This window comes from Ornithorhynchus anatinus, chromosome 19, assembly GCF_004115215.2.
Source record: "Ornithorhynchus anatinus isolate Pmale09 chromosome 19, mOrnAna1.pri.v4, whole genome shotgun sequence".
NCBI lineage: Eukaryota > Metazoa > Chordata > Mammalia > Monotremata > Ornithorhynchidae > Ornithorhynchus > Ornithorhynchus anatinus.
Genome location: NC_041746.1, coordinates 11,115,903 through 11,142,718, shown reverse-complemented (window position 1 = coordinate 11,142,718; position 26,816 = coordinate 11,115,903). Strand labels below are relative to the sequence as shown.

General features: G+C 44.3%; 1 long non-coding RNA gene across 1 annotated transcript; it reads left to right on the top strand.

Moving 5' to 3' along the window:
- The first annotated feature begins 17,396 nt into the window (after positions 1-17,396).
- Positions 17,397-26,464, top strand: LOC114805640. Its single transcript, XR_003753629.2, has 3 exons — positions 17,397-17,599; positions 21,699-21,780; positions 26,205-26,464. It is a non-coding gene; the product is annotated as an uncharacterized LOC114805640 (long non-coding RNA).
- The last annotated feature ends 352 nt before the right edge of the window (positions 26,465-26,816 follow it).

Below are 26,816 nucleotides of genomic sequence, written 5' to 3'. Positions count from 1 at the left end.
AAAGAAAAGGAGATATTGCAACCTATAACCCCATTGCTTTAGCTGCAATTTATATTCAATCTCTAAGGGATGTCTGTGGCAGAAGCATGGGTTGCTAACTTCTCTCTCATTTGTTGTTTAGAAGAAAACTTGAATTGGCATCTTCACCAAACCACTATTGTCACTGCTCTTTCAGAAGCAGCATGGTCTACTGGAAAGAGCACTTGCCTGGGAGTCAGGAGACCTGGGTTTTAATCCCGGCTCCATCATTTGCCTGTTGTGGACCCTTGGGCAAGTCACTTCACTTCTTGAGGTCTCATTGCCTGTAAAAGGGGACTCAATACCTATTCTTCCTCCTGTTTAGATCCTGAGCTCTAGGTAGGCCATGGGATGGTCTGGCCTGCTCTGACTGTACTGTATGTATCCCAGAAATCAATGTGAGCATTTAAAGACTGTTTCAAAACTGGCTGAGAGGGAGAGAGGTGTGTTTCAGTCTACTGCTAATTATTTATGACAAGGGAGGGGGGAGTGGAAAAGATAATAAAAAAAATGAGAATGCAAATCGTGAGAGGTGGTTTGGGTCTCAGCTTAGTAGGATGGTAGAAGGGAGCTCTGGGCCTTTCCCAGCTGATAGACAGAGGCGGCCCTGGAGCAGGGGAGTCTGGAGTGAGCCATGGTGGCAGGCTGCAGGTGCTGCAGCACGAGGGAGGGTCAGAGGGGAGGCAGGCTCACAGCTGTTGAGAGCTAAAAATAGGCCTCGGAAATCCACTCAGGAAAAATGAGAATTGATTGTATTTGCAGAAACCCAAATGAATGTGAGACTCTGCCATGCCTCTGGGGGATCCTTTGCCACTAAGCTGGAAGAAATTCCCCTGCCATTATCTAGGGGTTTACACTTGGCTTTGCCCTCCTGAACATGGCCTTAGGGTGAGCAGCCACAACATATGTGCGGCGGTTGGCCAACCTCGTGCCTGGTGCAAAACCTAACCCCCTGAAAGATCTGCAATGCACCAAACCCCTGGCGAGTTTCATTTGGAAATTCACCTTCCGGGCCCCGTGCCGTGACAGAGTCTTGGGTAGAGGGGCTGAAGACAGTCCCATCCCAAGACGATCAGATCACATTTGCCCAAGGAGAATGGATCGACTTTCAGCGGGAATGAAACAATCAGATACTTGGTCAATTCTTCTTTGCTTTACCCATCTAAATGCTGGCCAAATGTCCTGCTGTTTACTGAGAATTAAACTATTGCAGAATTAATAGTGTGTAGTGAAAGGCCTATCGCATAACTCACAGATTCCAACCATCCTAATCTTGGCATTTTCATTATGCCTACATAGGCAGAGTAAAGAAGTGTGGATCAGTTAATTGCTGTTGATGATCTTCCATGTTCTGAAACTGGATATTGGTCTGAATAGCCCAGTGAATTTCCTCAATTCTTCACTTGGGTAGGGGAAGGCCCAAATTTACAGAGAAGAGCATTGTCCCTTTCTTTTATAACAGAAGGTATTTATATCATCATGGTCATTCCTTGAATCGAACAAGTCATATGGTGGTTCTTTTCATTTGAGGTTAAACAGTTGGTATCGGCAATTGAAAAAGTTTTAACAAGTTGGAAGGGTGGCTATGGTACCGAAGACCCATGCAAAGAAGACAGTGATGAAGTCAGGCAAAAATCGATCAATCAATAAATGGTATTTATTGAGCACTTACTGTGTGCAGAGTTGTTACAGGTGCTGCTTTCCTGATTAATAATAATGATTGTGGTATTTGTTCAGCACTTACTCTGTCCAAGCACTAAACTAAGCATTGGGGTTGATATGATAAAAAAGCAGATTGGACACAGGGCTCATAGTTCCCCTTCTTTCCAGCTCCAAACTTGTTCATCCTTCCTTGTGCTCAGCTTTCTGTGCCTGCAGATTTGCCTGCACAGTAAATTCCTTGTGGCCGTTTCCCTACTCCTGACCTCTTTCCTGCTCAGAGTTGCCCCTCGCAGCAGATGAGCTGCCTCCCTCCTCCCACCCACTCCATGCCATACTGCGAAAAGCCCTGGGTTTCCATGTACTGTTCCAAAAGACCCTCAGACCCAGGCCCGTCTGCCTATGGAGGAAACCAAAGAGATACCAGATTACCTGTGACTTCTTCCTCTGGTCAAGGATCCCTTTAACAGTACATTCACTCTGACCAACTCCAAGGGCAATCGTGGCTATATAACAATAATAAAAATAATGGTATTTGTTAAGTGCTTACTTTGTGCCGAGCACTGTATTAAGCACTGGGGTGCATAAAAGCAAATGGGGTTGGACAGTCCTTGTCCATGTGGGGCTCACTCTCTCAGTCTCCATTTTACAGATGAGGTAACTGAGGCCCAGAGAAGTTAAGTGACTTGCCCAAGGTCACACAGCAGACAAGTGGAGGAGCCAGGATTAGTGTAGTACTTGAGCATTAAAATGGGGGTTAAATCTTTGAAATGGTGCAATGCTGTTCAGTGGAAGACAGCATTTTAGCCCAAGGGCAGTTATGGACAAGGTCTGTCCTCTGACCTGATTGATATTTGTTCTAGAAACCTGGGGACTTTTTGTATTGTGGTTCATCTTGCTCTTGCCCAATCTTCTGGGCTGTGCACTTGAAGGTTATGAAAAGAGGGTCAGGGTACCCTTGATAAGCATCCCTCTGATGCCACTGGCCATGGTTTCACTCAGCAGGGTTCCCTGGAAGCCATTTCTGGGCCACAGAGGAAAGTGTCTGGGGAAATTCCTTAGGTTCAAATTCCCTTCCCCAACTCCCAGTTGTAGCTTTCAGCCAGTCAGTCAGCAAAAGGGACCATGATTGGGGTTTGCATGCTAGTAGAGAGGTCTGTTTACACTCCTGTCTGCCTACTGGCTCGTTGCATTCTGTGGCCCATTGTAGACATAACTGTGAGGGGTGAGAGATTGTAAATGGCTCTGATTAAGCCACTAACATCATAATCAATTCCTCCCCCATTAGAGTGTAAGCTTCTGGTATGTAGGAAACATGTCACTTCTCTGGTTTGCATTTCTCAAGCTCCGAGTACAATGTATTGACCCGGTTGGTACTCAATAAATACACTGATGACCAACACTACTACTCTGAGCAGGTTTTTGGTCCTGAGAATTCAGGCTCAATAATAATGGTGGTATTTGTTAAGCGCTTACTATGTGCAGAGCATTGTTCTAAGCGCTGGGGTAGATACAGGGTAATCAGGTTGTCCCACATGAGGCTCACAGTCTTAATCCCCATTTTACAGATGAGGTCACTGAGGCACAGAGAAGTTAAGTGACTTGCCCACAGTCATACAGCTGCCAAGTGGCAGGGCCGGGATTCAAACCCATGACCTCTGACTCCCAAGCCCGGGCTCTTTCCACTGAGCCACACTGCTTCTCTGGAACATCTCAAGGAACATCTGTCATTGTTGTTGGGGATTTGTCTTAGCTAAAAGGAAAATCTTGTGAGCCGAGTTGGCCAATAAGGAAGTGTATGAGAATGTGATCCATTCTACTTTGAAATATCTGGAGAATTTGCCTCTGGAGTAATGTTCTTCAGAAGTAACATGGCCTAGTAGGATGCCACATAGCCTAAACGAAAGAGCACAGGCATGGTAGTCAGAGGATCTGGGTTCTAATTCTGGCTTTTCTACTAGTCTGCTGAGTGACCTTGGGCAAGTGATTTGACTTCTCTGTGCTTCAGTTACCTCATTTGAAAAATGGGAATTCAAAACCTGTTCTCTCTCTTATTTAGACTGTGAGCCCCATTTGGGGCAGGGACTGTGCCCAACCTATCTTTTATCTATCCCAGCCTGAAGTACAGTGTTTGGCATATAATAAGAGCTTACCAAGTACTGTTTAAAAAAAAAAGAAAAATGACAGTCAGCAAGTCTTTGTTGAGTGGCCACAGGAAGGGCCAATTAAACCATGGACAAAGATGGTATTTGCCCACTCCCTATAGAGAAGGGTTGCTATTAATGTCCCCTTAGGATTTCTCACAAGTCTGAGGGGGCCTTCCTGATAACAAACAGAGGTCAGCCATGGCCTCAGGGGAACTCACCATAGCCACAAGGGAGGCTCATCTGTATTTACCCAATGGTCTCCTCCATTCTGGTCCATCTCCAGACATAATCCTGGAAGCTTGGAGGAAAGGAGCACTTGGAGTTGGGGCAGCATATATACACTCTGGTGAGGGCAACAGTGAAGCAAACTTTGACTTAGCAGTGGTGCTGGGGGATGAGAGGCCTAGGGATGGCCATTATTCTGATGTCTGCCTGTCTGGGGCCCCCTTCCCTTGCAAATGTGAAACTGGTGGAGTTGGGAAGGCTTGTGGTTCAAGGAATGCTTGGAAATGGGCAGTGGTTGGAAGCAGAACTGGGACTGGGGTGGGTTTGAAGCCATGACAGGACAGAAACCACTCCCTTTCTCCATGCTGGTGGGGGAGGAAGGGGGGGGCAAGGGGGGAACTGCTGGTATTGAGGACCTATCGCCGATGCCACTGGTCATCCAATCTCAAACATGGAGTCCCTGACAGTCTGGTCATTTTCTGCTCTCTTTGGTCTTGCCTGTGGCCCCCATTCTTCCACCAGCCCTCCCCACAACAATCTTCTTGAGGAACGTATTAGAACATAGATATAGTCCCTGCCCTCCAGAAGCTTGCAATCAAATATTGAGGACAAATAGCCTAAACAATCAAGAGGAGATAATGGATTGGGGAAAGTTAATGGGGAAAGATTCCTGAAGGAGGTGAGTCTTGGGTTGTGATATAAAGGAGCAAGGTAAAGGTAAAGGCACATGGTAGACTGGAGGAGGAAGGTATTTCACGCCTAAGGGTCAGTTTAAGCAGATTTCTGGTGATTGCTTTCTTATGTCTCCCCTAACTCTGAGTTTCTTCTTGCTTTTTTGTCAGGAAATTGAGTAGGGGAATCTGGGTCAGTGATAAAAGAAAGTGAATGAGAGGGAATAGAAAAGAGAAAAATTAAGAGAATGACATGGTTTAAGATGTGGATAATATGCTTTTAACTAAAAATGTCTGGAGAAAATTTGGAACAGGACTGTACACGCATACAAATTATATGCAAAAATGCTCACTACTAATTGATCAGTATATTTGTGTTTTTCTAATCAAACAATAAATGGTAGTTATTGTGAACTTACTGAGAGCACAGCACTGTCCTAAGCAGTTGGGAGAATATAACAGAAGAAATATGCACATTCTCCTGCCCTCCAGGAGCTTATTATCAAATGGAGGAGCTTAAAATAATCTATTTATGGTCCTTAAGAAAATCCTAGTCAAGACCACAGCTCTGGAGACAGCCTCTCTCTTTCTGAGCAAAAGTTTTAGGAGGTTTGTGATACTGAGAAGAATGGAAAGCATTGCCAAGCCCTGAAAATAGCAAATGAAACAGCATGACAAAGGACAATTTTGCACAGGCAAAGGATGGTGGGGACTGCCAGTTGTCTATTGTACCAGTTCTTTCAGCCCACCTCCATATATAGAAGAAATTCACTATTTTGGACCCTCAGGATAGCTATATAATGTCAGCAAAAGCAATAAAAGGTAAATAAGCAAGGGGGAGGTGGTAACTAAAATCCCCTTGACATATAATCAATTAAAGGTCCGTTCACCAATATCACTGTTTCAGGCAGTTAGGCAATTTGAATATGTGGATTTTAAACCACACTCAGGTGATAGTGAGTCTTCCCTTCCCGTTTGAAGAAGACCTTAGGGTTTTTTAAAGAAGCATATAGCAAGTATATATTTCATTCACATAAGGACCTCTGCTAGATTGTAAGCTTCTTGAGTGAGGGCAGGGAGCAGGTCTACTAATTCTATTAGTTCAGGCACCTAATACACTACCCTGCTCACAGTGGTAGCAATAATAGTATTTATTAAGCACTTACAATGTGCAGAGCACTTTACTAAGCACTGGGAGAGAATTCATAGGTGGGAATTAGATGCAGCCCCTGCCGTTGGAGGGGCTCACCATCACAGTAGGCCTCAAAAAATACTATTGATTGATGGTTTAAACAGTCATTGACAGAAAGTATCGCTGAAAATGCTGGAGATGAATGCTCTTTAGAGTTAAAAGATATGGAATTACCATCCGAATTTAATTTTCTTGGAAATCAACATGTCTTTGGCCTTTACCTTGGGACTTGGATGCCCTCAGCTGAGCTACTCCCAGCCACTTTCTAAATAAGTTCTCATTCTGGAGCTCTGGCACCTCGTAGGCAGTTTATGTCAAGGCAAAATGCACAGAGCAGTCTTGGGGCCCCAGTGGTCACTTGCCAAGCTGCAGGACAACTCCGGGGCTTCAAATCCTTTTGTCTCTTTCAGCTGGTCGAGGCAGACACTAAGCTCTTTTTTATGCTTCACAGAGCTGGCGCTGCATTCACCAGAAAACAAAGGGAAATATCCACAGCACAGAACTAAAACTTGGAGATACTGCAGCAGCAGCAATGAAGCCCCCCACCCCCCGCCCCCACCCTGGCCCCAACACACACGTGTCTAAAAGGAAATCTTTGATGGGGGAGAAACAGTGGGGAAGAGCCACTTGGGATAGGCTGATGGTTCTCTCTCACACCTTACACACACACATGCACACTCCCCTCCTTTGCCCTCCCCCGCACCCCGCCCCTGAAGTGGAACTAGGGGAGGACAAGCAGGCCTGCTGTCCTTGGTACAGGTCTGAGGGAAGTGCAGAATGGGGTTCAGAGCTCCAGCCAATCAACTAGTGATTCAGAAGGAATACAAAGTGAGAAAGCAGGTTGAGAAACTTGCCCCTGGAGCTAAAATCTATAATGGATCAGATATGCATATGCATTTTGTGCCCAAGACCAAATGCCAGTGGCATTCCTATGTTCTAGCCCCCTACCACTATTATTTTAAACCCAACAAGGCAGGGGGAGGTTTGGTGGGGGGGGAGGGGGGGAAAGCAGAAGGATGTCAATGCCAACCGTGTATAGCTTTACCTCTCCTCCCCCGTACATGACTGACCTTCAATCAATCAACCAATGGTATTTATCAGAAGCACTCACTGTGTGCAGAGCACTGTACTTAAGCACCTTCTGCATGGCCCCCTGCCTCTTCATTTGTCTCTGTTCTCCCATTGCCAGTGGTGACAGGATGCTGATGCCTGCACCCTGGGCTGCCTCCCCCAGACTCCACCCCATCAATTCCAACTTGGGCCGGGTGTACCCCGACCCACTCATGTGAGTCCTGAGAGTCCTTTTGTCTCTGCAGAAAGAAGCACTTGGGAGTGCCGGGTTTTGATGTGGAGGCCCAGACCTGGGCTTTGCCAATCAACGGTCGCACTCTCCCATGAGAATCTACCCTGTGTTGTTCAAATGCAGAGGAAAACATTGGACCCGGTGCAAAACCTTCATCAAAAGCAGTTGACAAAGCTTCAGTAGCTTCTGCCCTGAGTGAGGACAGAGTCTGTCATCTGGATGGCCTCTCCCAGCTCTCACCACTTAGATTTCAAATAGAACTATTAAAATAGCACAAGATTTGCACAGAGTCATCAAGATGCAAAGATGACTTCTGTACATCATTACATTTACTAATGACATCTGTAATTCTGACAGGTTAACTTGCTCTCTTGGGGAGTGATTTTCTCACTGGTGTCATTATTAACGGGGGTTGGATCTTACCCTAAGGATGCTTTCAATTAAAGGCTGTTCATCCGTGCTCTAGGGACAAGAAACAGCATTGGTATGTGAAATATTCCGGGGAGATCTTTTTCCTAACATGCAAATTCTTTCTTACTAGATGTAATTACTCCTTCCTAGATCAATCTAAAAGCAGAAATCAAGAGCAAAAATCAATTGTAGGCTCTCCCACTGAGATAGGAGTCTCAATTTCTTAAGGGAGTATATTATCATCAATCAATCACTCAACCAGTCAATCAGGTCAGTGGTATTTATTGAGCACTTACTATGTTCCTGGCACTGTACTAAGCTCTGGGGAGAGAGCAATAATAATAATAATAATTATGGTATGTGTTAAGCACTTACTATGTGCTGCACACTGTACTAAGCGCTGGGTGGATACAAGCAAATCAGGTTGGACACAGTCCTTTTTCCATGTGGGGCTCAAAGTCTCAATCCCCATTTTACAGATGAGGTCACTGAGGCCCAGAGAAGTGAAGTGACTTGTCCAAAGTCACACAACAGACAAATGGTGAAGCAGGGATTAGAATCCATGACCTACTGACTCCCAGGCCTGTGCTCTATTCACTGGCACCAACAGAATTGGTAGAGACTTTCCCTGCCTAAAAAGAATTTACAGTCTAGAGGGGGAGACGGACATTAATATAAATAAATAATTTATAACATAAAATTTAAAGATATATAAATAACTTTAAACCTCACCATCAGCTTTATCTATTGAGCACCTACGGTGTATCCCGCACTGTGGGCTTGGGAGCTTATAAATCCCTGCCCTAGAGAAGCTTACATTCTATTAGAGCACTTAAATGTATTTCAGGATTTTCCATCATCCAGCTCTGTTCTCTAAGACCCCAGAGTTCAATCAAGTTAGTGGTGAGTTGAGGAGAGCGATTTAGGTCTAGATGGTAAGTTCCTCAGGAACAGGGATCATGTCTTCTAACTCGCCCAAGTGCTAAAATGGTGGGTGGGGTGGTCTTCCACACAGATGGAGCTCAATAAATGCTATCGACGAGGATAGACGGCTAAAAGACTAACAACCTCAAAAATCATCATTTAATTGTTGGGCTGGGGTTCAGGTGTCCTCAGTCCCGATTATTTGATCTATTAAAAACAGGGCTGAAATCTTCTTGTTGGGTCACCAAACCCCTGCAGCAAGTGATAATAATAATAATGTTGGTATTTGTTAAGCACTTACTATGTGCAGAGCACTGTTCTAAGCGCTGGGGTAGACACAGGGGAATCAGGTTGTCCCACGTGGGGCTCACAGTCTTAATCCCCATTTTACAGATGAGATAACTGAGGCACAGAGAAGTTAAGTGACTTTCCTACAGTCACGCGGCTGACAGGTGGCAGAGCCGGGATTTGAACCCACGACTCTGACTCCAAAGCCCGTGCTCTTTCTTTGTGGCCCTGTTTAGGTGAACTCCCTGGTCAGTGATGGAAGGCTGCTATCAGTGAAATGTGTGACCAAGGTTAAAGAAAGCAATACAGGCACAGCTGGGAAAACACAGTAGGAGTTTTACTTGGGAAGAGACCAGAGACCATCAGAACCAGGGGGACAATGAAAAGCCTCACCTTTCTTCTCCCCTTCCCTCTTCCTTCTTCAACCCCTTTATTTCCCCCTCTCCTTTTCTACTATCCCACTGCCACACTGATGCAGTGACCGTTTGATTTCCTCCTCTTTAGCTTTCAAGTGTCTTCTCTCTTCTTCCCTCTCCTGGAACTAATATGGGTTTATGGTCTCAATTGGCTCTTGATAAATTATTCCAAAACAAGGAATTCGGGGGGACCAGGGACATTTCCAGGCTTGTTTTAGGAAGCAAGGGGGCTGTTCTCCCAGTTAATTGGGGGCTGGTGGCTGCCACCCTGTGGCTTCCTAACCCTTTGCCATTTCTCTTTGATAAGAATGGAGGTGCAGATTTGACTAAATGGTTTCTCCCATCCTCCATCCCTGATAGTTTCCCCCAGCTTCCATCTCTGATGTTTCCCCCAGCCTTCATCCCTGATGGTTTTACCCAGCTTCCATCCCTAATGGTTTCTACTGAGCCTCCACCTCTGATGATTTTCCCCAGTCTCCAACTCTGATGGTCCCCACCTACCCACCCCAGGCTGCACCCCTGTTGGTTTTCCTCAGCCTCCACCCTGATGGTCCCCATTTCCTCCCTAGCCAGCACCTCTCATGGTTTGCCCCAGCCTTCATCCACTGGCTTCCACTACTCCAGGGTCCTCCCCTATTCTCCTTCCAGGAAGGTGTCCCCACTAGGTCAACCTCACTTTTTCCAAACCCGTAGAGTTTCCAAACTCTAATTCTAACTAAGGTGGAGCCACCCTGTTTTAGATCAGGTAGGGCAAACTGGATTGCAACCAGAACTGGATGGACTCTTTCAGCTAAAACCACTCCCAATGCCCTGCTGTTCTCCTAAAGGCTAGGGATGCACGCTGGTTAGAGTGACTGCAATAACCTACTCTAGGAAACGCTTTGCTCTGGCCCATTGCAAGCGCAGGGGTGGTAGTCAGCATGGATTAGTGAATAGAGCTCAGGCCTGGGAGTCAAAAGAACCTGGGTTCTAATCCCTGCTCCGCCATTTGTCTGCTATGTGACCTTGGGCAAGTCACTTAACTTCTCTGTGCCTCAGTTCCCTCATCTGTAAAATGGGGATTAAGAATGAAAGCCCCATGTGGGACAAGAACGGTCCAACCTGATTTCCCTGTATCCCTGATTCCCTGTTACCCTGCACTTACCTCAGCACTTAGTAAAGTGCCTGGCATATAATAAACACTTAACAAATACCACAGTTATTATTACTCATTCCTAGGGCTGAAAATAAATGCATTTCTTCTCTGCTTCTTAGGAAAACTCTCCGAAAGTCAAGCCCCCTTGTGCTGACCCGCTGTCTCAAGTTTCTACTTCACGGACTCTGGTAAAAGAAACTAAAACTGGGCAAGGGAGTTTAGGATAGGAGGAAGGAGGGCTGCAGGAATGGGGGGAGGGAGACGGTACAAGGATAGCGCGGATTGCAAAGAAGAAAACAATCCCAATTCTAGCACTGTCGTAAAATGGGAAAGTTATTGCTGCACAAAGACCCTCTCGAACTGCCTGCCTTCCAAAATTCCTACTGCACTCTCTGCAGTTACTTGTGTATGGCAGAAGCAGCATCTTTGTATTATATGAACAGTCTGCTTCATAATCAAATACCATCTGTCGCTACATCTGAACTTGTTTTCAACATCTGTGCGTTCTGGTCTTAACAAAGCTTTAAAAACTAATTCAAAAACTTTCACAGATCACTGACTAAATACGGACACGGACCATCTTTCATGTTCGTTTTAAATATTTTCTCTATATGTGCCTCCCCCTGCCCAGGGTGGGGGAAGATGTATACATTTTGCTGCTTTATTAAGCTTATTTTCTAATGGCCTCGGGTAGCCAAGTGCAAGAGAGGGACACTTGCTCGGGCACCGAAAGGACCCATCATATTCTTTCTTGGTGCCAATACAGTCCCTCTCTGCCAATGAGAAACCTGAAAGTTGATCAGCTACCATACCCCAATTACTCAAAATGACACTACAGCTAAAACTGCAACCAAGGGGAGAATCAACTGTATGGCTTATGCGCGGCTAAAGTGTGTTTGAACAAATGGTGAAGTAAAATCATGAGAGCCCTCAGGAGGATAGGAGTGTTGTTACTTTGCACATGCTTCAGAAATGTGAAGTACGTCTTTACAGAACTTTGGGCCAACCCCCTGGCAGATGTTGACCAGTTTTGCTTATGTATACATCAGTTGCGGCACACTAAAACAGAGATTGGAAATTTTAATTTAGTCGAGGCAGTTGGGCTAAAATGATGGCTTTTGTTGAAACCATTAAACGGAGCTGCCTAATGAAGTACAGTCCAACCCTGGCAGACGAAGCGCTGATGAGAGGCGGCGGATGGCAAGCTGCAGCCCGGTCAGAAGGGGGAAGGAGAGCTTATCCTTCGAGTCTTTGAATGGCATGTGAATGGCAATGGAGAAAGCCAATTTGGGGTGGCTGGGGTTGAGGAAGGGGGCGGGGGAAAGTGGTTATAGACCACTCCATGGAGGCAAGAGTAAACAGTGGAACCCTGATGTGTCTGTATGTGTGTGTGTGTGTGTGTGCGTGCGTGCACGTATATGTTTTATTTTGAAAACATACTTTTCAGAGCTCCAGCTGCATCTATTCTACCGCTTGCTGGTTAGAAATTGAACTAGAGGAGAGTACAATACGAAGACCAGCCATTCCCTCTCTGAAAGTTATAAGGGTTCGGAGCCTAAAGGAGGAATAGCGTCAATTCTGGGGCAAAGGAAGGAGAGTGGGAGAGTCGGGGTAGTAGGGCCATCACTGCTAATGAGCTCAGTGATTGATTTCTGAGCAGAAGTATGTTTGCCCTTTACTTGGCTGCTTAACTCGGAGTAGTGATTAGGGAGTCCCAGCCTATTCTTTCTCTCCTACTTAGGGTCAGTGTACTGCAAAGAAAAGATAACCTCCATATTGATGAAACACACTTTGACGTTATTGGGCTAGTTGATAATTATTTAAAGAATACTCAATCAAGGAATCAACAAGGCACGGTCTGATTCAGACACACTTTTCTCCCATCTCCTCTCTCTGTCCCCCAGTGAAGTTCATTTGCTTTTCTTCTGAAGGGGTGCTAGGTGTGGCTCTATGATACTGCCAGACCAGTAGATTCCCTTAGAAAAGCATAGCCATGATTATGATTGATTACAGGACAAGTGTCCTGTCTCTGTTCACATTAACATTCATGAGGATGCGTGCCTCTTGTGCGTTGAAAGGCACGAACCTTGCCGACATTCTGAGGGACAAAGACACTGGGCTGAGCTAATGCCAACCTATTCACTGTGCCCTGCTCTTGTCTCTGTCGCTGTCGACCCTTTGCTCAGGCCCTCCCTCCTGTCTGGATGTCCCTTCTCTTCAAATCCAATAGACCAATGTGCTTAGAGGCTAAGGACTCAAGCCTGGGTTGTAGAGGAATTGTGTCACCAACATCTTAATTTCTGCCTTGACTGACAGGAAGCATTATAAGAATAGCGTTTAGTTTAGTGTTCTGCACACAGTAAGTGCTCAATAAATATGAGTGAATGAATGAACAGTCAATGGTGTGGTGTAGTGAGAGGAAGATTCCACTTCCAACTGAATCCAAAAGGGACTCTACACTGGCAGAATGGCATTTCCCAATCTGGGGCTTTCCCCAGCATGCTTTGCTTGGAAGCGGTACCATCCAATCTTTGGCTAACCCCACAGGGACTTCAACTTCCCCTCACACTTCAGTGAAAACTCTGCCCATCCACCAACACCTGGGTCACATTTGGAAGTGGAGGGTTGGTGATCATTCTGCAGCCGCAGGGTATTTCTGAGGTCTCATCCCCCTACTAACCCAGCCTAACTGTGCAGGGTTTGCCAAGACATTAGAGGAGGCATGAGGTCACATTTTTGTGAGGGCTATAAATGGGTAACTGTGACAACTGAATTCGAGAGACTGCACTTTACCCTAGGCTTGCAGTTTCTATAGGAAACAATGAAATTAGGGAAGGAATTCATACTGGGTTCAACTCATGGCCACAGGGGGATGGGGAAACACAACACTGAAACAAAGTCTCCACTCTACTGGAAAACATGCCCCCTGAGTTTGCCACCAAGGGGCACTCTGAAATCTAGAAAATGCTACCAGATCTAGAAAGACAGTTCTAGATTTGTATTGTAATTGTAATGACTGCAATGACAGAGGGGGAATGGGCTTAGAAAATAACTAGAAACCAGTTTGGGCTCACCACTGAGGAAGAAATAGGCAGCAATAGAGTTTCCAAAGACTAGAACAGGCTGTTGCAGATCCCAGTATTATATAAGCTCTTGGAACTCCTTCTGTATCAGCAGGAACATCTCTGGGCTCTGTAGAAGTGGTCTCGGAAATGATCCTATATCAGTTCATGTCCCACTGCCCTAATATAAATTATTTTTCCCAGAAAGATAATCCTAGAAACAATACCAGAGGGGATGTAGTGTCTTTTGGTTCTTAGATAGTAAATTTACCAAGGACAGGAATCATGCATATAGTGCTCTACAGTACTGTACTGTACTACGTGTAAGAGACACACTCCTTGTCCACAAAAAGTTTACAATATAGAGATGGAGAAAACCACTGAAATAGCTTATAGATAGGAAGACGAAGAAGTAGAGAAGAAATGAGTTAGAGCTTAAGTAGTGGGGTATAAAGGTCAATATGTACACAAGTGCTAAGGGTAGTTGTGAGTACACAAGTGTGAGGTTCTAGTCTCCTCCCCTTTGTTCCCTGAGGAGGCAGTGCACTAGTGTTGGCCATGGAAACGGTTATGAAGAGGAGATTCATTATAGTCTGGACAGGGTTCTTCACCAACACCTATGGAACCTCATGACAACATCATTTAACATTCAGATTGTATGTGAACTCTTCCTAAACTGAACAGTGCTGAAGTTCAGATCTGCTGGTGGGAACAAAGAGATTAGAAAGATGTGTATGGTTCCCCTTGCCACTAAACTGACATAGATATTTTGCTTTACGAGGGTAAGAGAACTTCATCATGGGAGCATGTGAACTTACGACTTAAGAAAAATCCAAATACTGGATCAGAAAAATCAAATATGAATAAAGAAACTTGCTGGAAGAAACTCCAATATGGACCTTCAAACTGGGACAAAGTTAAGAAGCTCTTCCTGGGTTTAGCCTACTCCTCCAAAGTGGCTTCATTTATTGGGTGAGGATTTTGAATGCCCAAAAGACAGATCAGCTTTGACAAGTGCTTAGTAACATGCTCAACAAATAATACTGATTGATTGACTGAAATCAGAATATTCACAGAGGATGGATTTTTTTTATGATATTTGTTCAGTGCTTACTATGTGCCAGACACTGTACTAAGAGCTAGGGTAAATACGAGCAAATTAGGTTGGACACAGTCCATGTCTCACATGGGGTTCACAGTCTTAATCCTCATTTTACCATTAACGTAACTGAGGACCAGAGAAGTTCAGTGACTTGCCCAAGGTAACCCAGCAGACAAGTGGTGGAGCCAGAATTAGAACCCAGGTCCTTCTGACACCCAGGTCCTTCTGACACCCAGGACTGTGCTCTATCCACTAGGCAACACTGCTGGGGCCCATTGGAAATTGTGGTAATCGTTAGGCACTTAATATAGGCTAAGCATTATGCTATACACTAGAGTCGTTTGTGGTTTACTGGACCTTTTGCCTTTCTTTTTCTCTCCTGCCGGTTTTTAACCTTTTCACTGCTCATTAGCTTCTCCACCTGCCATCCTTCAGTTAAACTGCAGACCTTGCCAGGCACACAGTATACAGTACTCTGCACAAAATTGGGCAGGCAGTGGGCAGGGGAAATAAAGAGAGCAGAAACTCAAGCTAGTCCAATCAATTGCTTCTAAGCAACTCTGGGAAAAAAAAAGTTTGGTGGAAGAGGAGGCAGAAAATATGGGCAAAAGTCAGGGTTGGAAATTATCTGTGGATTTCAATTCTCTATGCCAGGCTTGTCCCCCATGACCATGGCTAATTGAGACTTGGCGAGAGTGATCAGAAAAGGGAAGCTTTATTTACGCAGGCTGTTTGTCTCTCTTACTGCTCACCCCTTGCCTATGTCTTCCCTCTGACCTGGAACTCCCTCTCCCTTCATATCTGTTAGTCCACCACTCTCCCCAGCTTCAAAGCCTTCCTAAAATCATATTTCCTTCAAAAGGCCTTTCCCAATTAAGGTCTCATTTTCCCTATTCTCCCTCCCTTCTGCATTGCCTATGCCCTTAAATCTGCTCCCCTTAAGCACTTGATATTTACCAAGGTCTCTCAGCACTTAATAAATAAATAATAATAATGATGGTACTTAAGTGCTTACTATGTGCCAAGCACTGTTCTAAGCACTGGGGAAGATACAAGGTTATCATGTTGACCCAGGTGGGGTTCACAGCCTTAATCCCCATTTTACAGATGAGGTAAGTGAGGCAAAGAGAAGTTAAGTGACTTGCCCAAAGTCACAGAGCTGACAAGTGGCAGAGCCAGGATTAGAACCCACAATCTCTGATTCCCAAGCCCCGTCTCTTTCCACTAAGCCACACTGCTTCTCACTTATGTTCATATCTGAATACTCTGTCATTTCCCCTATCGGTAATTTATTTTAATGTGTGCCTCTCTCTCTAGACTATAAACTCCTGGTAGGCAGAGATTGGGTCTTCCAACTATTGTATTGTCCTACCTCTAGCACTTAGTACAGTGATCTGCACATAGTAACTGCTCAGTAAATACCATTGATTGATTGTTGATTGGAGAAGGAAGCTCCATGTGGGAAAGGTGCCTTTATTCCTAGGTGCACTAAAAGTCATAAAACCGTACTACGAAAAAGACAGATCATTCTAGTGTGAATGAGTACCAGAAAGTAAGTTAGCCCCTTAGAAAACTCAATGAGGTCTCCTGAACCTCCAAGAAATCACTTAGAAATCAGAAGCGCTAATGTAGAGTCTGACTCGTTTCTGGAGCATCACTTGCCAAATATTCTCCCTCTTTGATAGAGATTGGGCTGCCTCTAAGGTAGTGGAATTAACAAGCCCTACTTATGGGGAGGTGGCTGTTGCCACATGATGGTTGGGAAGCCAGTAAGCAAAATGGAAACCTGACACATCAGAGAGACACAGGGCACACCAAGGATCTAAGTATTCTATCCTCTACCCTACAACGAACCAGAGCTCTGACCCTTCTACTCCTGTTTATCAAGTTCAGATATGTGAAGGAAGAGGGGGAAGGGAGAGACGGGGAAACAGGGCAGATGTGTCAAAGGAAAGAAGAAGGGAGAGAGGAATGAGTGAAGCAGTGAGAGGGGTCTATTCAAGTTCTCCTGCTACACATGTTCAAATTAACAGGAGATGCAAGTGCGTAGACACTTCAAGGGGAGAACAAAATAAGCCTTTGAACAAAAATACTTCACAGGAAGACAAGTTTGGAGAAACATAAATGTAGGCCTGAAATCATGCTTTTAAGACAGGGGCAAGAGAGGTTCAAATTAATTTTTTTTTAAAGGCTTAGAGGAGAAAGTAGAAGTGGGTGGTGTCTGAGGTCAAACCAGTGTGTTCAAGCATTTTATTGTTATTATCAAAAAGATGCTTGTAAAGAGAAGAAAAGGGGAATTTAGCCCTTTTAAGGTTCATATTCCTCCCCCCCCCCCCAAAAAAAAAGCTGCATAGGAAAGCCTGGCATTTTTTTCTTCTATTTTGTGAGATGTTGTTGGTAGCACTGGAATCAAACCAGCAAGGAAGCAAGCTGCAGAGCTGGGTGGTGAATGTCCGAGGGACGGCAGTAGCTAGCTGGGAGGGACAGCCAGAGTACAGCAGGCCTAAGACCATGAGCTGGGAACCGGCCAATGAGGACTAAAGATTGTGCAGCTGGTTGAACCACCTGTGCCTTGTCAAATTCCAGCCAAAACAATCTCCTCCCTGGAGTAGCCAGTTAAGGAGAGGGGAGAAAATTTGATAATAAGTTAAGAGTCGGGGGTGGAAAGTGAGAGTGATGGCTCCGAAACAATCTCTGAGCCAGTTTGCCGAGGGTGCCAAAAAAGAGAAGAAAAACAATATGTGCATGTGTGTGTGTGTGTTTTATGAGCAATAACTCTGGGCAATCTAGCCCAGAGTCTAAGCTCGAATACCAGATTCCTCACCTGGACAGCTCCATAATTACAAGGGCCAAGATCATGTGACACTGGTGTCCTTAAAGGTGAGCCTGCCCTTCAGGTTTGAAGTTGGAGCTGTTGAAGGTGAAATTTTGACAGTGGAGTTAAAGTGTGTCTGCTGAGAGCAGTGTGGAATCAACAATCCCTTCCACCCTTCTACATACATGCAAAGACTGCTCCTTTCTGCAACACTGCATCTGCTATCCCAAGGTGCCTAGTGTCATTTTCATGTCTCCTTTGTGTCACAATCTGCTTAAGCCTCTGTTTTGAGAGTCACCTCATTTCTAATAGTTATATGCCAGAATAATCTGCTTCTGGTTCTACCGCCTAAATACCCATGATTATAGGTTTTGCTTAGGGGAGGGGGGCAGCTTTAAATTGTTTTTTCTGCCTTCCCTGTATCCCCACTTAAGCTCAGGAAGAGCAAATGTTTTGGTATCCTATTATCACATGTTCTGTTCAATGAAAGTGCAATGCAACAAGCATTGTTGCAACAATGCAACAATGCAACATTCAATAGCTGGTGGACTGATTGCATTCTAGGACCTTTCTGTTTAGAGTTCCCCTTTCTCTTTGATGTTAAACATGGCACTAGTTTGGGGTTGATGGAGCAACTCTAAAACTTGCTAGGGTGTCTATGGTCAGACTGGAGTAAACTGACTTAACTGCTGACATGGCTTTGTTCCCATCCATTCCTTGATCTTCCGGCTTTGGTAGAACTCTAGAGATGCCATAAGCAAAAAACCAGAAACACTAAGAGTGTCTGGAGCTACTGCAATCTCCATGGTGGAGTCTGGCACCTTAGAAGGAACATGGTGGCTGCTATAATGAGCTCTCCTTTCAAGTCCTTTGCACAATTTTGCTTAAGCATTTGCCTTCAGGACTAGATATAGTCATACCACATGGCAAATAAGACAACAGATTATATTCAAATATGCTTTTTTGCAGGCCTCTTTTACTTTGAGGGAACTGCAAGAATGGAGTTTCCATATTTCTGTTAATGGGGGAGTGAAAAATACCCAGATGGTGTTTGATCAATATGTATCAGCAGCAAGGAGCAAGGCAGCCAACCCATAGGCTAAGAAAAGATAAGCAGGGAGACCTGCCCTGCTACTGCCCCCACTAAATCACTGCTCAGATCCCACCGTTCAAATTTTTTTTAAATGGTATTTGATAAGTGCTTACTATGTGTCAAGGCACCGTACTAAATGCTGAGTAGATGCAAGCAAATAGGTTGGACACAGTCCATATAATAATGTTGGTATTTGTTAAGCGCTTACTATGTGCCAAGCACTGTTCTAAGCGCTGGGGTAGATACAGGGTAATCAGGTTGTCCCACGTGAGGCTCACAGTTAATCCCCATTTTACAGATGAGGTAACTGAGGCCCAGAGAAGTGAAGTGACTTGCCCACAGTCACACAGCTGACAAGTGGCAGAGCTGGGATTCAAACTCATGACCTCTGACTCCCAAGCCCGTCCTCCTTCCACTGAGCCACGCCGCTTCTCTCTCACATGGGGTTCACAGTCTTAATCCCCATTTTACAAATGAGGTAAATGAGGCTCAGAGGAGTGAAGTGACTTGCTCAAAGTCACACAGCAGACCAAGTAGTAGGGTCATGATTAGAACCCAGATCCTCTGACTCCCAAACTCAGGCTCTTTCCACTAGGGCATGTGGCTACTTAGGTTTGGGTGTTTGAGATCAACATGATTGAGGAAGTCTTCCTCCAGGGCAGTACAGGACTCCCATAGTGCTCTGGGCACCACCCCCGACCCCTCCCCAACCACTAGTCAGGAGAAATTGCAGGAGACCTAACAGTGTCACCCCACTCCAAATCCCCAGTTGAAACACCCATCTAGGGTTGGCCTTAAAAATTATCAGTTCCAAGTTATATTTTTATAGGAAACAAAGCTTTCTCTGGCCTAGTGGCCAGTAGAAGACCGAGGTTACAGATGAAACGTATGGAACTGGAAGACACTAATCACAGTAATAGTAATTATGGTATTTGTTAAGTGCTTACCATGTCCCAAGGACTGTGCTAAGATACAAATTAATCAGGTTAGGTAAAGTCCCCATCCCATATGAGGCTCACAGAAGGAGAGAGAACAGGTATTTTATAGTTGAGGCAAATGAAGCATGGAGAAGGAAACTGACTTGTTCAAGGTCATACAGAATGCAAGTGGCAGAGCAGGATTAGAACCCAGGTCCTCTGTCTCCCAGGTCCGGGCTCTTCCTACTAGGGCATGCTGCATTACTACCTTTGTGCAGTCTGCAAAAGGGATTCAGCCTGTGAAATAATGGGCAACGTCTGCCCTGAGCCACGCACACTCCGGAGGGAAATCTGCAGGAACATCTGAGGGCGGAACATTTGCCAGCCAAAGTCTGTTCATTCAGCCACGTCACTCTTGAGTGGTTGACTGAAACACGATGAGGAGGGAGAGCAGCAGGGCCAAATGCATGTAATGAAGTCTAAGATTTCAGTAAAGGTCATACTGCGTTTGACTCCCAGACCACAACCCTCTGAGAGATAACCTTGGTCAGGTGGGCACTGCTCCCCCGGAGGTTTTTCCTTTTGTTTTTTCCTCAAGAGTAGCGTTTCTGGGGCTTCTGAAGGCCCAACATGCACTGGACAGGGGAAACTTGGAAAAATGAATGATGGTGCCATTGGGAGTGGAATTAAATGGTCGCAATGGCGACAGCAAGGTGCAGTGCTCCGATTCCGCTTTTCGGCCCCATCATTTTTGTTTGGAAAGCATAGCCTCGGTAGGATGAAGCATAGCCTCGGTAGGATGATGAACATGAGTGTCTCGGTGGAAATGATGTCAGGACAAGTCATTTGTTAGTTTATTTTGACAGGGGTCCCACTCAGTGGCTCCAATAAAGAAGCAATGCATTCTTATTTTGGCCAAGAGACAGCATCTTCTCAGTGTATTATTATTATTAATTATTATCATTATTATTACTATTATTATTATCCAAAACTGATGGTGGACATGCAGATTTAACCTTCAAAGATGTGCCAGAATTTAAGGGTGCACGGGTTCCTCTGTTTTTAAGGAAACAGTCAGCTATGCCAGAAAGTGTATTTTCGCCATGGGGCTTGGACAGAATGAGATGGCAGAAATAGAGAACATTCTGATAATACACGTCTTTCTAGATATAGCATGGTGCAGTTTGGGAATAATAATAACTGTAGTATTTGTGAAAGGCTTACTTGGTCCTGAGCGCTGGGGTAGATACAAGGAAATCCAGTCAGGCAGAGTCCCTATCCCATATGAGGCCTCACAGTTTAAGTAGGAGGGAAGCAAAGAATGTAAGCCCCATTTTACAGATGAGGAAACTAAGGATTAGAGAAGTTAAGTGACTTGCCCAAGGCAGAGCCAGAATTGGAACCCAGTTCAACTGACTCTGAGGCCCATGCATTTCACTAGGCCATGCTACTTTTCGAGAAATGGTTTGTGTGCACAGATGAGAATTATCGTTTGAATTCTCCTTAACGTGAGGTTTTGTATGAAGGTCACCTCTGCATTTTAGTAGGACTGACTGGCCTTACATATGAACATCTTTGATTGCATTTTCAGGCTTTTTAAAATAGTACTCTATGATGGGATCCACCCGAGGCAAGGTTGTCTAAAGTCTATTGCATTATCCCTGAATCTTTTTTTTTTCACACTCCTTTTTGGTCCCCATGGAACTAAAGAAAATGTGAAAGAGTAGCCTGGGTGTGAATCAGGTGTGATCCCTTTGATAGCCAATCCTTTGTCTGGAAATCTACCCTCAGACGGGCAGAAACTCAAGGTTGAAAACTAATGACTTATAGTTACTTTTCCAGGACAGAAGCAGTTCCCACATTAAGAAGCTACAGCCCCAAAGGAGCTGCATCACCTAATTCTTTCCTAAAATGCTTGTATTTGTCCAGGTAAACAAAGGCTTTATGTTTGCTCTTCTCCTTTAGGCTGGAAACTCCAGAAGGGCAGAGATAGTGTCTTTTCTGCTCACTGTAACTCAACCGAGTGCCTTGCAACAGATACTCAATACGTATTTATTAATAAATTTGATCATCAAAATAGCTAATGTCTAATTCCCATTTCTCCTTCTGGCTAGGTCAATGCTGGCAAAGTGAAATAGAGAATTGAGACAATGATTCAGAAAATTCAAGCCAAAATTGCTTTTGCCTAAGATTTCCAGATCGTTGATGCCAAAGTGATCTTTTTTGCTTGAATGATCTGGGCAACTGACTCAATTTTCCCCTTCACTTGCATAGACTTTGCCCCTGAAAGATTTTCTCTCCCATTTGTTTTCATGTCAAGTGGTTTTACTGAACCTGGCAGTGAAGCGGAAGCTATGTTGAACCCAGAATTGACCTAAGCTTCAAGAGTCCCACCATCTAAGGTAGGAGAATATTCAGTCTCTAAGTGCCCTTTATATTCAGTGTCACCTCTTTTCAGCAGTTATGATATACCTAGTTTGAATGATGATATATTAAGTGAGGGACTCACATTTCATGCTGACATGCCTCAATAATATTTAATGTCAGAATTATACCGTGATATTTAGGCTCCCAGAAAGATTACTAGAGTGATGCCTGGTGAAATGCATTTACTAAACCAGAATAATCTAAACAAGAGGGAGAAGAATTTTTAGATAGCTGGTTAAAGAGTTACTTCAATTCCAAATGCTCTAATGTGTGATGAGTGGAGTTATTTGCTTCAGAAATCTAACTTTTCTTTTAAGTCAGAGAGCATTAGGTATATAGTTAGAGCTTTTCCCTACCTTTAAAGCCTTTCTGAAAGCACATCTCCTCCAAGAGGCCTTCCCTGACAACGCCGTCTTTTCTTCCTCCACTCCTTTCTGCATCACCCTTGCACTTGGGTTTGCTCCCTTTATTCGTCCCTCCCTTGCCCCACAGCACTTATGTACGTATCCATAATTTCTTGATTTTTTATTGTCTATCGCCTCCTCTAAACAGTAAATTCACTGTGGGCAGGGAATGTGTCTACCAACTCTGTTACATTGTACTCTCCCAAGTGCTTAGTACAGTGCTCTTACACACTGTAAGTGCTCAATAAATACAATTAATTCAATGCAATACTTGGGGTCCCCATTTCTAGGTTCACGCTTTACATTTGCAGCATATCTCTTCTTCTCAATCTCTGCCACCCCAAATCCAATCCTTCTTTCAAGATCTTCCATTGAACATGAGAGATCACATTCATGATCTTTTCATGAAACATAATAATAATGGCATTTGTTAAGTGTTTACTATGTGCAAAACACTGTTCTAAGCGCTGGGGAGGATACAAAGCAATCCGGTTGTCCCATGTGGGGCTCACAGTCTTAATGCCCATTTTACAGATGAGGTAACTGAGGCACAGAGAAGTTAAGTGACTTGCCCAAAGTCACACAACTGACAAGTGGCAGAGCCGGGATTTGAAACCATGATCTCTGACTCCCCAGCCCGTGCTCTTTCCACTGAGCCACTGAACATGAACGTGAGCTTACACAATGTGTGCTTCACCACATCCAGGAAGACAGGAGAGCCTCAGTCCTGAGGCTTCTGGAGAACCTACATCAAAGAATATTAATAATAAAACTGTGGCATTTGTTAAGCACTTTCTGTGTGCAAGATTGAGATAATACTGAGATTGATATAATCCAGTTGGGCTCAGTTCCGGGCCCAAATGGAGCTCACAATCTAAGTGGGAGAGAGAACAGGTTTGAATCTCCATTTTACAGATGAACAGACCGAGGCACAAAGAAGTGAAGTGACTTGTCCAAGGTCACACAGCAGACAAGTGGCAGAGCCAGGATTAGAAGCCAGGTCCTCTAACTCCCGAGCCTGTACCCTTTCCACTGGTCCCGGCTGCTTACTGTGTTAGTGGTTTGTGCAGCATCACCTTGCTCTCTCTCATCCCCACTGACCATGGTCGCCTTTGGGACACAGAGTACAGTGAACATGTAGGTGAGCAGGGATGCAGCACATAGAGAAAGGCACACGAAGGTTTATTCCTCAAGGGACCCATTTACCATGCTGCAGCTCCCCTTCATCTAGCCTGATGATAGGGGGACAAGGCAATGGGAAAGGACATAGGAAAGAGAAACACTTAGGGCAACTTGAGCCGTCCCTTTGGGATGAGAAGAGAGAGCCCAGCACTGAGAAGGAGAAAAATGTCCTCTCCCTGCTCCTGGAAACAAAAGGGAGACGGAGTTCATTGTGTTTTCACTGAAAAGCTCTTTCAATTTTACAGTCAATGCTCAATTATCCGTGCTAATGGAGGGGAGAAGTGAGGAAGACAATACAAAACAACCGATACAAGAGATAATATAGTATACTCTCATTTTAACAAACTTTAAGGGGCCCTAAGTCTGTTAAACTGAAAATTTTTTATACTGAAACAGATGTAACTCAGTCTAGGAAAATAAAGGAGATGTACACTTTAAAAATTGTTCTGGGAAATGAAACGTTTGTAATTTTTAATTAAAATGAGAGCAGTCTAAAAGGGAACTGGAAACAACAGAGATGTCGAGGTCCCTGTTTTTGCAGTGGGGAAGAGGTGGTCCCAGGACATACTGAGCAAAGCAGGGATGTGTGTGGCCTGCAGCAGTGGAGAAAATCAGAAGGAAAGCAAAATCAAAATTGAAGAGAGCTTAAAAACCTGCCCCAATAATTAAAGTTCTTGTTTCCGATTGAAAGTTCACTCCAACTTTCACATTTTGTGTACAGCCACTGTTTAATCCTGATCCCTTGGGTTTTAGTTCTCAGTGTGAATTTTGCTTCATGAGCAGTAAATCATCCGACAGCACACAGACAAAGAAGGAGAAAAGTGAATGAATAATCAAGAATTTTCCAATTAATCCTGTCCTCTTTTGAAGACGATGTTCTCCCAGCCAACTCAGCATTCATGTATTTCCTGTTTGCCTCCATCTCGTCTCCCTAACTATGTCCACCTTGCGGTAGATGTCTACTGCCTGCTCCATTAGAATGAAAGTGCCTAAAAGGCAGAGGATTGTTGTGCTGCATAAATAGGCATTCAGTAATACTGTTGATTCGTAAAGAAGGCCAGCAAGGTCTTTGAGAGAGTGATATATCTTGGGCATCTGGGCACTAAGCTTTAATTAATCCATCAATTATTTTTATTTAGCACTTACTCTGTGCAGAACACTATACTAAGCACTTGTACTAAGCACTAAGCACAGAGTTGATAGTCACGTTCCCTGCCCACAAGAAGCTTACGCTCTAGAGGGAGCTGAATTGAAGGTTGATGAGGCTGTGGTGGAGTCACACCTTTTACATGACTGTGAAATCTGCACCTTCCCCTGAAAGCTTTTCAGTTTGACTCATATTGCCAAAAGACATCGTCAAATGTCAGGACTAGATAACCAACAATAATGATCTGGAACTACCAGTTTACTAGCACAACTCTCTGAGCAAGCCTTGTCAGAAGAATGGATGATCGCAGGATACCTAATCAGCGTTTGCCTTGCAAATGGAAAGGGGACATTTGAAAGCAGGGAGGGCAGAAAAAAGCATTTTTAAGTTCTAGTAAAGCAGTGCCTCAAGTGATGTGTTATTGCTGGTACTTGCTGGAATCACAGTTACAGAGAGAGCAGGCTGGTGAGTAGCCCTCAGAAAAGAGAGTGCTCTCCTTGAGCAGAGACTTCAGGAAGAATGGGATTTCCAAAGTTCATCTAGAAAACAGCAACAAGTCCTGCAAGCGGCCATGAGGCATTCAAGCAAGAAACTGCCTTTATATGCACCCAACACTGAATAGGCTGTCAGTAATATATAGCTCTTTATGGCCATACTCGTATACCTCTAGGTAAGTGCTCACATTTTCAAAAATGAAAAGATCCACCCAGTCACATATATAAAGCCATTATTGTCTTTGTGAATGGAGGTGTCACATATAATGTCTGACAAAATTCAAGAGGGATTATGCATGCAGGAGATATGGAAGGTTTTTGCCTAGCTGAATCCTTCATGAAAGCATAGCACAATAATAAATGAAGCCTAAACTTTGGATTTTCTATTTGTTCTACAGGCTTATGTGCTATGGAATGAAATCTATTCCTCTGAACCTATTTTTGCTAGCTTCAAAGTTCTTTACTACTACTGGAGCCCCCAAGGCTCATTGTCATGGAGATTCCACTCACCTCCTAGGTTCCGGCAGAGGAATACATGTATTTCCTGACAAACAGCTCTCTTAGCTGATGTTCTTCCTTCAGATATGAACTTCTCACCGTAGTGATAGAGACAGCCTCATCATCTCCAGTTAATGCAATAACTTTGACCCAAATTTTCAAGAAAAAGCCACTTGAAAAACATGAATCCCTGAATCTTAATGGTAGAAAGGGCCTCAAGAGTCCATCTAGTAAAGTCCTTTGTCTCCAGGTAGGACTGTGAATAAAAGTTTCCTAACCAGTTATCTCCCTTCCTCTTAAAGACTCAAGGGAAGACTACTCCTCAGTTTATTTCAGCTTTTAACAATCCTCCTTGTCAAAAAAAAAATGTATTCTTTGCTTAATCAAATTCATTTTTGCCACAAATTAAGCCTTCTCCTCCAGTTTTGCCGCTCAGAATTCTCCTTAATATCACCCTTCAGATATTGGAAGACAGTTATTCAGTTGTCCCTGGAGAAAGTTGTGTTAGGGGAAGTAACTACAAATTACAACAGGAGGGATTTAGGTTAGATATAAGGGAAGTTACACCCGAAAGCGGGAATAGACACTTGGAACTCTCTGGAGGTCTTGTCCATCATGAGGATCCTTACTGATTTCCAGGATCCATCTATCATTCCTTTTTCCCTTTTCCCCAGGTCCCCGGCATTGGGCGGGTGCAGAGAGCATTGAACGGCCCCACCGGCCCCATCACTCCCTTCTGCCTGATCAATTAAGGGCCTCTCAAGTGGGATGAGAACAAGACCCTTAAAATGGCAGAGCAGGAGGTGGCTTCCTCTTGTGTAACAAAGTGATATGAAAAAAAGCAGAGATGGGAAAGATACAGGCAAAGTTTTCTTTGTGATCATTGTTTAACACTGTCTGTAATTAAATATTAATGAAAGTATGCTACTTTCATTTTGTGAGCAATTTAATTCAATTAAAAATAAATGGATCTCCTTGGCTCAGTGGATTTGCTGATATACATAGAGTATAGCGCTACCCTTAACTTGGTTTTCACCGCATTCAAATCCAGCATGGGGTAAAGTAACTGAGGGGTAACCCCCCCGCCGGCCCGTTCCTGTAATTAACCCCTTAGTTCCCAGCGATGTTCTTCAGCCTCCCTGCTGAACCCAGAGGCGAGGCTCAGGAAATATGTGGACTCCGGAAGGGGGGGGATTCTCACTTGTACCCAACGTGTTCCAAAAGATATCTTTCAGTGGGGCACTGTTTCCTTGAAAGGAAGCCATTTGAGAAAGTCTGAGCAGGCC